Source organism: Gorilla gorilla, chromosome 17 (genome assembly GCF_029281585.2).
Source record: "Gorilla gorilla gorilla isolate KB3781 chromosome 17, NHGRI_mGorGor1-v2.1_pri, whole genome shotgun sequence".
In the NCBI taxonomy this organism is placed as follows: Eukaryota; Metazoa; Chordata; class Mammalia; order Primates; family Hominidae; genus Gorilla; species Gorilla gorilla.
In genome coordinates this window covers 98,247,719-98,261,173 of record NC_073241.2, presented here as the reverse complement: position 1 = coordinate 98,261,173, position 13,455 = coordinate 98,247,719, and the positions used below count along the sequence as shown (strand labels likewise).

General features: G+C 35.2%; 1 protein-coding gene across 36 annotated transcripts in view; it reads right to left on the bottom strand.

Moving 5' to 3' along the window:
* CCDC102B (coiled-coil domain containing 102B) overlaps positions 1–13,455 on the bottom strand; it is a 467,886-nt gene that overhangs the window by 271,040 nt on the left and 183,391 nt on the right. For 4 of the 36 annotated variants that reach the window (XR_008673559.2, XR_010131252.1, XR_010131254.1 and 1 more), the window contains one exon: positions 1,637–1,703. The exons of the other annotated variants lie outside the window; for them this stretch is intronic. The gene's annotated coding sequence lies outside the window, so the exon portion shown is untranslated. The remainder of the gene's footprint in view (positions 1–1,636; positions 1,704–13,455) is intronic. 36 annotated transcript variants of the gene reach the window in all.

Here is a 13,455-nt window from a genome sequence, read left to right as displayed (position 1 = left end):
GATGAAATAACCTGGACAACAAATCCCCATGACACAAGTTGTAACAAACCTGCACATGTACCCCTGAACTTAAAATAAAAGTAATAAAAATAATAAGAAGAATACTTTTCCTTGGGGTACGGCATCATTGCAGGTCTTGATAAAACTGAACTAAAATTTTGAAGTATTCATATATCTTAATAATTATGACTGGGTTATTAAACAAGAATGCAAGAATATATTCAAAATTCACCACAACAATTATTGAAGACATTCTCTCCCTTAGAATAGAGATCTACATAAACTACAATATCTCAATACCATCTTTAGTAAATAAAGTACATTGATTAACTCACCTGAACATTCAGAAATAGTAATACAATTGTCACAGCTAACTCAGAACTTATAAAGAAAAGTTTTCTGTAGCCTAAGTTTGCAGCAGAGTTCAAGTTCATACTGTGTATGGCTAGAAGAATAAGAGGACTCTCAGGAGAACACAGATCTGTGTAAGGAATTGCCTCAAATTCCAGTAGTATCATGACTCTAACAAGATGAATACTTTTCCTAGACACCAAAATTCTGCTTCTGAATTTCCAAAAAAATTGTAATTAATCTCTAAAATAACCTGCTAGCATTGATTAGGAGACCAATGTTTTTTAGTTCAGCATGGGTAAAAATATATAAGAAATATAAAAACGATATTTATCTTGAGTTAAAGCCTGGATTCCTACTAGAGATTACAAATGTGGTCAATATAACAAAATCCCATTTCTATTGTTTCCCTTCTGAGTATATATTCAGTGTATATGTATATATATACTCATGCACATACAGTGAATAACTTAGTTTCATTATCACTTTAAATATTTTGTGTTGGTAACTAGTAGTTGGGACAATTATTTAATATTATGACATTAATAAATAATAATATAATATGTATCATAGAATACATCTTTCCAAAATAGATATAAGGGATAAGACTATAAAATGTATTGGGGAGTAGTTTTCTTCAACACAGATACAGAAAAAGCCTCCACATATTCCACTTGTAGTCTTAACACATGTGCACACAGATGTGATAATGTATATTCCCTTCTTTCCCTTTTATATACAATACATATTCGATAGCTAAAAACTGAATGAAACTTGCTATCCTAGTAATGAATAACAAAATAAGACATCAATTCCCTGGTTTTTCTTAAAGGGAAGTTTATTTTTTATTTAATAAACTATTTTTCTTTAAGAATTTCTGCTTGTGAAGATTATATTTGCTATTAATTTTAGAACTGCTATGAATCCAATGCAATGTAAATGGAATTCCAATTTTCTTAAATGAGAAAGACTATTTGTTGACATAGTTGAAAACCCCAAGGGTGTCTTAATCCAAACAATGCTTAATCCAGAAGCTCATTATGTCTTCTGTTCAGGTTTCTTGACATGTTCCCTCTCTCTCTTTCTGATTTAATTCCAAGTAATAGTAAGATCTTTAACAGCTCCAAATCTATACTTTTGCAGGTTTAATTTTAACAGACAAGAAAAGGTATCTCTCTAAAAAGACTAACCATAATTACATTTAATTGTCTCTGATGCAGTTGCTTGGCCATACTAGTATACGTGGTCACTAAATGTTTGGATTAGTCAAACATGCATCACTCACCTGGAGGTAGACACAGAATCAACCACAACCATAGGATGTGACTCAAAATTTGGGGACGGAGTTAATTCTAGAGAAAAAAAATCAGTGAATGTTAAAGCGGAAGTCAGGGAATAGAGATACCAGGGGCGCTAAAACAAAAATCATCTAAGATTTATAAGATGAAAGGAATGCTGACTCTCAAAGGTATTTAATTTTGTAAGTTTTGCCTTGATAAAGTTGAGATTTATATGTAGGTTTTAGGTTTAACACCTTCTGATATCAGATGAACAGATCATTATTCTAATAGAAACTTAAGAATTTTCTAATTGTCTTTACCCTCTTGGATTAACAAATATTTGGGATACTACATTGGCATACTCACCTGATGTATATGTGGCTGTGCATGTTTGCATGTGTGAAGAGAGAGTAAACTATATCATATATACATATATATGTATGTGTGCATTATTTTGGTGTACATAAGGCAAATAAAATAGGTATATTATGTAGCACATTGTCCTTTTTCTTAAAAATGATGTTTATTTCCAGGTTATATCCAATAAAAATAACTTTTTATATTGCTATGGTGAATTGAAAAACACTGATTATAATGTAAAACATTAGGACTAAAAAGAGACATAGAAAGAACAAAACATAGCGATTCTTGGTAAATAAATAATAAACAAGTAATTTTCAGATGATGCTAAAAGAAAGCATCCGAAATAATTATTTGATATTGGGGATTGATAACTGGGGATTGATATGCAGGTTTTTAAATTAAACAAACTAAGTTATTTCATTAGATACACCAAAAATAACCAGAATTGATGGACATAGCGATTAATACAAGATAGAAGGATACTTTAATCCCAGTGCAAGTAAATTTGGACAGACAGAAACAATAGGATGTAAGGTAAAGCTATTAGAAAAGGTCATAACATGACAATTCCCTTAGCTACACTAGCTAAGTATAATGGAGGAAGAGTTAGCAGCTTAATTTCAGAGATCGCAAGACTCCTTTCTTTGCATCTTTCCCGCAGTTTCCACAGTACGTGTAGCTATGCTGAGCACAGCTACTCCCCAGGCTCATCAGCCATCATCAGATCCTTCCTGGAAATTCCATGACCAACCCAGGGTACTGTGGTGCTGTCAACACAGACTGGGGAGCCCCAGAACCTCATTGACCTTCCAAGCATCTCTCCCTCCAAACCACTGCTCTCCTTTCACCCCAAGACACTTAAATTGTCTCCAAAAAGAAAAAAAAAAATGCTGGTTTTCAAGAAATTCAGTTTTCTCAGAAAGATACAAACGTTAACCAAACAAAAGAGCACAAAGCTATGAACAGTGGGAGGTTGAAACACACTTCTCCACCTGGAGCTCTGATTCCAGGCAAAATCATTATTTCAAAATCCCTGTCTGATTGTGTCATCCCCTTGCTTCCTACTGATTTCCTGCTGGGGCCTGCATCTCTGTGCTCACCGACTCACTCTAATCACATTGGCATTTGCTCCTCTCTCCAGCCACACAGGGCTCCTGTCCAGACCTTGGGCCCTCTGCAAACTATGGGAGGCCCCTTGCCCTGATTCAGCCTACCCAGGTACCGATTTCCTTTCATCCTTCTGACCTCAATCTGAGTCATCATTTCCCGGAGAAAGCAATGCAACGAATGTACTAATTTGTAACATTGAACAGAGTCACCTCAAGAGACTTTTTGTTGATGATTTGATTGACTTTAGTTTTCTCCACTTGACTGTAAGCCTCATGAGGACAGCTGTCACATTGTGTATCTTACCAACCTTATAGCCCCTGTCTACCTTGTATGTGTCTCAAACACATCTCAACATCTTTTCCAGCTTCCTTCTAGTTTTCCCTCATGTACCACAAAACATCCACATTTCCCTGACTTCCTGGAAGCTAGAGCTGCAGATTAGATTTAGATGCTGGAAAAAAGAGATCTGGATTTGGAACTGATTAAAGCAGGAAAAGAGGCAACAAGGAGATACAAAGCTAGCAGGCCCAGTTCTGTGGGAAACTTTCTCACTCTCAGCTAGGGTTGAGTGATCATGGAGTGAGCCGATGGGACAGTGGCATCCTGACCCCTGCATCTTCTGGTACTTCCCAGAGGTGCCCATTCTTTAGTTTGGCACATGCTGTGGTAGTCTACCGGGTGTTAGGTCAGCATGCCCAGTGAAGAGCTGGTTCCCCTAGTCCTTCCAAATCATCAAATTCCTTCTATTACATAGGTAATAGCATAGATAGATAGATGCATATCTATCTATCTATCTATCTATTTATTCTGTTATCTACAACCAAACTAACTGATCTAATATTAAGAAAATGTTTGTTGACTACATGAATAAACAAAGGAAGGAATAGATGCTAACCGAATTTACATGAAATTTCTCATACCTATAATAGATAAGATGTGATAACTTGCGCCTTTTATAAAAATAAGGCTTAATATTCCTTGTCTCCGTTATTTACGTATTTCAATTCCACATGAACTAAACAAGGAGAGGGATTGCAACATTTGTAAACTCATTCTGCCTATATGTCATAGAAAAAAACACTTTACCTCAGTTTGGAAAAAAATCTTCATTCGTACTTTACAACTATTAAAACTAAACACCGACTGAAATTGATTTTTTCCTTAAAATGAGTTACATGCTAATAAGCAAAAAGTGGATAAGACACATCTTATCGGAAATAATGAGAGAGGCATTCCTCATATGGTATTAGGCTGATGCAAAAATGGCAAAAACCTCAATGACTTTTGTACCAACCTAATCCAAGTTAGGCCAACAAATAGTCACTCAAATAAAAAGAGTAGAAAACATTACAACTAAAATAATTATTTAATAAAGGACAAATCTGGATTTCAAAAAATATTGTAAATTCAAATTTTCTTTTTTTCTATATTGTATATACAGCCAAAGGACAAAGTATTCATTATGAAGTGCTCATTAATATGGGTAAAAAGCATCTCAACTACATTCACCCAAATTGTGCCAAATAAACCATATATTTAGAAAAAAATGAATTCATTCTATCTGGCATAAGGCAAGGTAGGATAATTAACTTTAACTAGCTTAAGGTAGAATTATTTTTGTAATACATACCCAGCCAGTTAATCATGTGTCCATATGCTACCACTCCTCACACCTGCCTCACCTTGGCGGGGAAGACTTCTCACATTTCGCTGCTCCTTGCACATGCTGTCAAGGCCAATGCCACTAAACAGCCACCAACCTGTCTCCAGCACAGAGCTTCAAGCGTGAGTGCAGCAGATGGGAAAATATACTTTATTTGTGATATCTACTTAAATGTAACTAGAAGATATATAAAATAGCCTTGAAAATACATCACTTGAGATTACCAATAACAAAATATATTTATCTCAATCGCTGCCCTCATTCACGTTTCTCTCTCTCTCTCTTTCTGTCTGTCTCTCTCTCTCTCTCTCTCTCTCTCCCCCCAGTAGTGCCTAAATCAAAAATACAGTAAGTCCTCACCTAAAGTCATCCATAGGTTCTTGGAAACTGTGATTTTATGTGAAACAATGTATAACAAACCAATTTTACCACTGGCTAATGGATATAAATGAGAGTTGAGTTCCTATGGCTTGTTTCTGGTCACAAAAACATCATGAAATTTAAAAATTAAAATCCGCAAATGCTTCTAATATTAAACACTGAAATAAGTGTGAGCTATACAAACATTTAAGAAAGACTCATAAAAATGAGACAATTATTTATCCAATTTCTGGTGAATCAGTGAGGTCGGAGATAGTAGTGGTGGTGTGATAAATAAACGAATAAATGTTTCCAAACTGAAGATTGTCAAGGGCACCTCCAGCCTCCATGCAATCCAAAAACAAGCACATATAAGGTGAGGTTGCTGAGGACTTTTTTATTGCATGGTTTATTTTAATGCATCCACAGGATGATTGCATGCTTTATAAATTTTTATTTTACGATAATATGTATTCATTCCTTTTCCAACCTGTTTATTCCAGTTCAGGGTCACAGGTGGCCTGAGTCTATCCCAGCAGCTCAGGGTACCAAGTGGGAACCCACCTGGACAAGACACCCTCCCACTGCAGGGCCACTCACACACCCGCAGTCACTCAGCCTAGGACCATTTACACACGCCAATTCACCTAGCAGATGCGTCTTTGGGATGTAGGAGGAAACAGGAATAACTGGAGGAAACCCATGCAGACATGGGGAGAGTCTCAAACTCCACATAGTGACTGCAGCAGGGAATAGATTTTGTTTCTCTTACTGTTATGATGAAAGACATTATTTGAGGACATGCTGTAAGCTAAAATATTTTGCATATTGCAAAGGTTATTATAATGTATTTTGAGAAAATTGGTGGTGATTTGTCATTTTCCAAATATAGTGCACATAAAAATTACCTATGTTTTAAAATATATGTGCTCCTGGGTCCCAAGTTACATGCCTAGTAATTCCGAAGTTTTACTTCAGAAAGCACCCTATCTGGCAGAGATAGGACCATGATCCAACTTTTAAAAACACTGCTGCAGGAGATAAGAGCATCTAGTGAAATTGCACTGTCTCTGTATGTAAATTTATTCATATATTGGAAATAAATGGAGGAATGTGTTTTCAGAGTAATAGAATAGGAACTGCCTGTGAAGTAGAAAGTGATTTAAAATTACACTTTCTTTAGTTTTATTGACTTCCTGTTAAATTACACTTTCTTTAGCTTTATTGACTTCCTGTTTGGTTAGTTTTGTTTTGTCTTTGTTTTTGTTTTTTTTTTTTCTTTTGAGACCGAGTGTCACTCTGTTGCCCAGGCTGGAGTGCAGTAGCACCAGCTCGGCTCACTGCAACCTCTGCCTCCCTGGTTGAAGTGATTTTCCTGCCTCAGCCTCCCAGGTAGCTGGGATTACAGGCGTACAGGCATGTGCCATGACGCCCGGCTAATTTGTGTGTTTTTAGTAGAGACAGGGTTTCACCATGTTGACCAGGCTGGTCTGGAACTCCTGACCTCAGGTGATCTGCCCACCTCGGCCTCCCAAAGTGCTGGGATTATAGGCGTGAGCCACCACCCCTGGCTGGTTTGTCTTAAAGTAGGACCACACACAAACACACACACACACACACACACACACACACACACACACACACACACACACAGACACTAACCATCCAATGGAAAATTAAATAAAAGTTCATCAAAAAGCAAAGAGATGATTCTTTCTAGTTACTGATGTATGGATGCTTTCTCTCATTTATTTTTCTGTAATTTAGAGAGAATTAGAAAGGCTGCCAAATGCTGTGGGAATTTAAATGCCATTAAATTAAGCATAATCAAATGATGGGAAAACAGAAAGTGATGGCCAGTCACAGAGAAATAGGAAATGAAAAATATCTCAATTATGTCAACAACCATATCAAATTCAACTGGGTGAATTAAAAAGAAATAAATCCAGCAACTAGAAAGAGTACAATAAGCTACATCAGAAGCCAATAGTCATTTTAGTGAAAATACACTGAAATTCCAAGGAAATATTGCGTTGTACACACGAACCCAAATTAGTGACATTTATTTAAACTCATAGCTAAACTGTGAAAAACGTGACGAGGTCATGGACTTTTGGAGTAAAGAGGATCTCAACTATTTATTCCAAACTCTGTGTTTAGAAATTATGAAACTGAAGTGTATTACAAAGAGTATTACTTGGCCAAAATCAAATAATAAGCATGAACCTAGGATAAGGGCTTCATTCTTTTTCTTTTCCTTTCCAGCCTCTGGTCCCATTTCTCTTATAAGTTGGACCACACATTTATTAGCTGCCTCTTAACAACCAATACAATGACTAAAAAACGTATATACTATCCTCACCTTAAAGACACTGTCATCATATAAATAACTTATTCAATGCAAATACATAGGCTAGATTCTAAGTTTTAGTTTGTGCTGACACAACTTGTGACTTGTTAAAACAAATTTCCAGGCCCCATATCTAAAGTTTCTGATTCAGACGGCCTAGGATGGGGCCTGATAATTTGCATTTGCTAATGTTGCTGGTTTAGATACTACATTTTGAGAACCACTGGGCTGGACTGTTAGTGTGTGAGTAAAAAGCATTAAACAGAGTTTGAATGTTTTAATGTATGTTTTTCTTTATATCTAACTGTCTAAAACAGTACTTACAGAGTAGTGTTTTAAGGATTATCAAAATATATCAAGAAAGTGTTATTTTTAATAGAATCAGGAGGCTGTTGCTCTTTTCTAACCCAGGACTGAAACTATATAGACCTTACTAACTTTGTAGAAAATTGTCTTCTCTCCAGGATCAAATCTCAAAATTTACCTTAATCAAGTAGCCAGATGATATCAACAAGTCAGACAAATGTACTGCTTTGAGCATGAAAAATAACAAATGTAGTGATTTGGGTTGGTGTCACGCTACTGTTCTTGTAAAAATTTACAAAATATTTTCTTGAGTTCGGTAACAGCTTTTACACAACCAAAATGGGATTGGTTAAATTCATATTACTAAGTAAACGTATGCTGACATTTTGGTTCCTGGAGCTAATTTTTTTTTTACTTTTATTTTTTGTTTTCATGTTCAGGGGTACATGTAGGTAAATTCGTATCATGGGGGTTTGCTGTACAAATTATTTCATCACCCAGGTATTAAGCCTAGTACCCATTAGGTATTTTTCTGATCTTCTCCATCCTCCCACCCACCACCCTCCTGTAGACCCCAGTGTCTGTTGTTCTTCCCTATGTGTCCATGTGTTCTCATCATTTAACACCCTCTTGTAAGTGAGAACATGCTTTGTTTGGTTTTCTGTCCCTGCGTTAGCTGGCTAAAGATAATAGCTTCCACACTATTCATGTGCCTGCAAAATATATAATCCCATTCTTTTTTTGTGGCTGCATAGTATTCCATGATGTGTATGTACCATATTTTCTTTATCCAGTTTACTGCTGATGGGCATTTAGGTTGATTCCATGTTTTTGCTATTGGGAATAGTGCTGCAATGAACAGATGCATGCATGTGTCTTTATGACAAAATGATTTATATTCCTTTGGGTATGTACCTGGTAATGGGACTGCCGGGTTGAACGGCGGTTCTGTTTTTCAGTCTTTGAGGAATTACCACACTGATTTCCACAACAGTTGAACTCATTTACACTCCCACCAACAGTGTATAAGCCTTCCTTTTATTTCACAACCTCACCATCATCTGTTTTTTTTCCCCCCCTTTTTAGTAACAGCCATCCCAGGGCTAATTTTTCATTTTTCATCTTCAAACTCTAAAGCCTTAAGCCATTGGTTCTTATGGCACAGCTTTCATCCTGGCTGAGAAAGAATGTAATGCCTAAAGAAGAAAGATTTCAGAGGAAGTCAAACACAGCACTGAAAACAATATAATGTGAATAAAGAGCCAGTTGTTGACTTCATGAGTTGCTTTTTAAATTAGAATTCTAGAACTAAGAATTAACTATTTCTACAGTAGAACTAGTCTTGTTTTCCTTAGAGGTAAAAGGCAACTTACTTTCTCAGGAGCTAAATGTGCTGTGTGTCCTCAGCCTATACCCTGTCTACATCTGTGACACTAGAAACTCCTGGCCCAGGGAGTTCTCATATTTTCTGTGATCAGTTATTAAAACCTTGCAACTTTAGAGGGGGTTGGTGATATAAAATAACATCATTCTGCTATGCCTTAAAATGCCTTCTTACCATGATGAACTAGACCTCACAAAATATTTAATTGTAGTGTATATCTGCTAATTCTGCTGTACTATCTAAACATCCTAAAAAGAGTTGCTCTCCATTTTCATACCTAATTGATTTTTGTTGATCTATCCAATTCCCCATCTTATTTATTTATTTAGACAGTCTCACTCTGTTGCCCAGGCTGGAGTGCAGTGGTGTGATCTCAGCTCACTGCAATCTCCATGTACCAGATTGAAAGGATTCTCATGCCTCAGCCTCTGAAGTAGCTAGGATTTCAGGCATGTACCACTGTGCCCAGTGAATTTTTATGTTTTCAGTAGAGACAGTGTTTCACCGTGTTGGCCAGGCTGGTGAAATGATTTGACCGGGCCTCAAATGATCCTCCTCTTCATCCCCCCAAAGTGCTGGGATTACAGGTGTGAGCCACCATTCCCAGTCTAATTCCCTATCTCTTTTATAAACCATTTCATAAAAGGTCATCTATTTGCCAGCATTCCCCCACCAAAGGATTTTTATCTCGCATTTCTGTAATTCTGTCTTATTTAAAATTAGAATAAAATACAAACAAAACTTACATTCCAAATATGAAGCAGCAGAAGAAGCTATTAAGGTCCAGATGCACTTTTAATCACATGAAATCTAATTTTACTCCCTATATGTGATCTGATCCTGCTGCATTTTCAGTCTGTCATTGTGATAACCACCTTAATTAGTTTATCACAAACATATGCACATAGCCAGCCAGTCTTCCAACTTCCCACAGTTGATTCCAAACTAAATTTATTAATCTCAAAAAACTATCCTTCTCAAAAATATTATATTTTGTATGTTCAATATCAGAGTTTTTTCATCCCTGGTCTATTCCTATTTTTAAAAAAGTAATTGATGATGACATCTCTTTACTGATCGTTTGAGATGCTTCCACATCTAACACATACTGAAGTGCATGCTTTTACTTCGTGAATGAAAATGTGAAAATACTTATTGGTAGAATCTGATTTTATAACAGCCCGTCTTTATTGGTGATCCTGTATGAAAATGGCTAATTCACAGCGAATATAGAACTTCCTTTAACATAGGTCGTTTGGGGAGGGGAGGGATATATTGGCAAAAATAACTGTTTTGAAATAAAAATAGTAGGCTAGATCGTTATTTTTTTTCCTTTTAATTTACACAAACAGATACCATGATGCATTCCTACCTGCAACTAATTGCCTTACTTTTTCTTTTGTTCCTCTTTCCTTTACTCTTCTTTCTTTGCTTTTTTTCCCTTCCTCCCTTCCTTCTTGTTTTCCTTTTTTTCTGTGTCTTCTTTCCTGCCTTCCGTGTTTCATCTGTCATTCTTTTTTTTTTTTTTTTTTTTTTTAACCATGCCAAACTATGTCTTTGGAATCACATAGATGGAGTAAACACAATTTGTTAAAAGTAATCACTGTGGATATTCTAGTTTAAGAAAGCTAAATTACCAATCATTACCTTATGTTTAGTGACAACAAACCAAAGAACATATATAAAATTTGATCTGGATCAGTACACGAAGAGCCATTTAAACACAGTTAAAACTTTGGAGAATAATAATATACATTCATACACTCATATAAATCTGTAAATTTAAATAAAACCTAATATGTAAGTAACCAATATATATGTACACACATGTATATTATCCAATGCTAAATTTTATCACTTACTACAGTATTCTTAATGAATCCATTAATATTATTTAAGTTTGAAGACCAAAATCAATATCACACTGATTTTTTATAGTAATAAGTTGTGATTACTCTAACACTGAATGCTATGTTTTTAAGAAGTCCAATAGAGGAAAATGTATTTAAAAATGTCATTTAACTAACATTTGGGTTAAAATCATTTTTATTAATGGTGAAAGTAAACAGAATGCATACCGTTGCTTTAGTAATATTGGTCTAGATTTCCCAAGATCAATAACGTGTGTGACAAGATGTCAGCAAAAATGGCAAGGTGGGCAGCTTGAAGTGTGCATCTCGCCACAGAAACATTGACAAAATCAAGGAAAAACAGCACAGTCCACTTTGTCAGAACTCTGGAAAGCAGTCAAAGGTTCATGGAACCAAGCAATCGCTGAGTCAATAAAAGACAACTTAAATATGGCAGGAAAGCTTTGTGGTGTTTTTATTGTCCTTTAACATCTAGCATTACCGTGACCCCAAGCCAGACACGACAGCACAAGAAAGGAAAACTACACACCAATATCCTTTATGAATATAGATGTAACTATCCTATATGCAATACTGGAAAAGGGAATGCAATATAATATTAAGAAAAATTTACACTGTGACCAAATGGGGTTTATCCTAGAATGAAAGAGTAGTTCAACACAATAAAATCAATCATTTAAAACACCACATTAACAAAATGAAGGAAAAATCATATTATCTCAGTTGATGCAGAAAAAAGCATATGATAAAATGCAATACTTGATCAGGGAGAAAAAAAGAAAACAATAAATTACAAAAAGGTTGAAAATTTTTCTCAACATAGTAAATGACATATGAAACACCTGCAGCTAACCTAATAATCAATGATAAAAGTTTGAAAGTCTTCCCCCTAAGATGAACCCCAATACAAACGTGCCTCCTTCCATTACTGCTGTTTAACGTTGTACTAGAAGTTTTAGCAAGAGCACTTAAGCAAGAAAAGGAAGTAAAAGACATGCAAATTGCAAAGGATAAAGTAAAACATGTGTGAGATAACATGATCTTATACATAGAAAACTCCAACAAATCTAGAAAAAGAAATTTACTACAGCTAATATACAACTTCAGCAAAGTTGCAGGAAACAAAATGAACACACAAAAATTAGTTGTGCTTCTACATATGAGCAACGATCTAAAAAGGAAATTAAGAAAATAAATCCCATTTTAAGTACACCTGAAAGAATAAAATACATAGGAATAAATTCAACCAAGGAGGTTAAAGACTTATCAACTGAAAACTACAATACATTGCTGAAATAAAAAGACACAAATATATGGAAAGATACATGCACAGATAAGAATACGTAACATTAAACTGTTAATACTCTGAAAAGCAATCTAAAGATTCAGTGAAGTCTCTGAAAATTCCAATGGCGTTTTTTTTTATTTGCAAAAATGGAAAAGCTGATTCTCAAATTCATATGGACTTTCAGGAGGCTTTGAATATCCAAAATGAAATTGAAAAAGAGCAAAGTTGAAGTACTCGCACTTCCTAATTTCAAAACTTACAGCAATCAAAACAGTATAGCACTGGCATAAAGATAAACATTCACACCAAAATAATAGAATTGACACCAAAATAGTTGAGAAATAAACCATACCTATATGGATAATTGATTTTTGATGAGTATGCCAAGACAATCCAGTGGCAGAAAAAAATAGTCTCTTCAAAAAATGTTGCAGTCACAACTGGATATTCACATGGAAAATGATGAATGTGGACCTCTTTCTTACATATACAAAAATTAACTCAAAATAGATTAATGGTATAAATATGACAGTTAAAAGTATAAAAGTATCAGAAATAAACATAGGGGAGAATCTTGGGTTTAACAATGGGTTTTTAGATATGAAACCAGAAGCATAAACGACAAAAAAAAAAAAATAGAATTCGTCAAAATGTAAAACTGCGTGTATCAAAAGAAAGTGAAAATATGACATAAACAATGGGACAAAATGTTTGCATTTCATACATGAGTAGAGTATCCAGAATATATAAAGAATTCTTACAATTCTCCAACAAAAATACAACTCAATTTAAAATTAGTCAAAGAGTTTGAGTACACATAACCGCCAAGAAGATATACAAATGGCCAATAACACATGAAAATATCTTCAACATTATTAGTCTTTGGGAAAATGCAAAGGAAAATCACAATGAGAAACCAAACCTACTGGGATGAGTATAATTCAAAAATAAAAAACAAAACAAAACAAAAACACAAAATAATAAGTGTTGCCAAGGATGTGGAGAAATAAAAACCCTCACGTATTGCTGGTGGAAAGGTAATGGGTTCCGCCATTATGGAATACAATTTGGCGATTCCTCCAGAAGTTACAGAGATAGAATTACCATCTGACTCAGCAACTCTACACCT